The sequence below is a fragment of the Macadamia integrifolia genome, chromosome 2 (genome assembly GCF_013358625.1).
Source record: "Macadamia integrifolia cultivar HAES 741 chromosome 2, SCU_Mint_v3, whole genome shotgun sequence".
Taxonomy (NCBI): Eukaryota; Viridiplantae; Streptophyta; class Magnoliopsida; order Proteales; family Proteaceae; genus Macadamia; species Macadamia integrifolia.
In genome coordinates, this window is record NC_056558.1 from 14,852,427 (window position 1) to 14,852,981 (window position 555).

General features: G+C 38.2%; 1 non-coding gene across 1 annotated transcript; it reads right to left on the minus strand.

The window, feature by feature from the left end:
- Positions 1-226: 226 nt before the first annotated feature.
- On the minus strand, positions 227-333 carry LOC122072447. The gene has a single exon (XR_006138462.1). It is a non-coding gene; the product is annotated as a small nucleolar RNA R71 (small nucleolar RNA).
- Between the last annotated feature and the right edge of the window lie 222 nt (positions 334-555).

Sequence of the window (555 nt, forward strand, 5' to 3'; positions counted from 1 at the left end):
GACCTCTGAGGATGCATACCTATGTCTAAGGGAATTTGAAAAGGTATGTGTTATAAATAAGATCCAACAGCTTACTGATGATGCTGTTAAGCTTAGGTTCATCACTTTTGCATTGAAAGACTAAGCTAAGAAGTGGTTGTATGAGCTACCCATAAATTCCATAACCACATGGGAGAAATTCATAGTAGTCTTCCTCAAAAAGTTTTTTCCAACTCATAAAACCAATAAGCTTAGAAGTGATATCCTTCAGTTTAGGTAGAAGCCTAGTGAGTCATTTTCCAAACTTATGGAGAGATTCAAAGATCTACTCCAAGAATGCCCTCACCATGGCCTAAACTTATGGCATTTATGTCAAATAATTTATGAGGGTATTGATTACCCAGCTAAACAAATGATAGAATCCATGTGCCCCGAGGGATTCACATCCTTTACAGATGAAGGAAAGGCATGGGAATTCTTACTTGACTTAGTTGACAAAACCCGTGAGTGGGAATCAACCCAAGAGAGTGAAAGAACCATAGCAGGAAAATGATATTTTGTGGATGGGATAGTAGC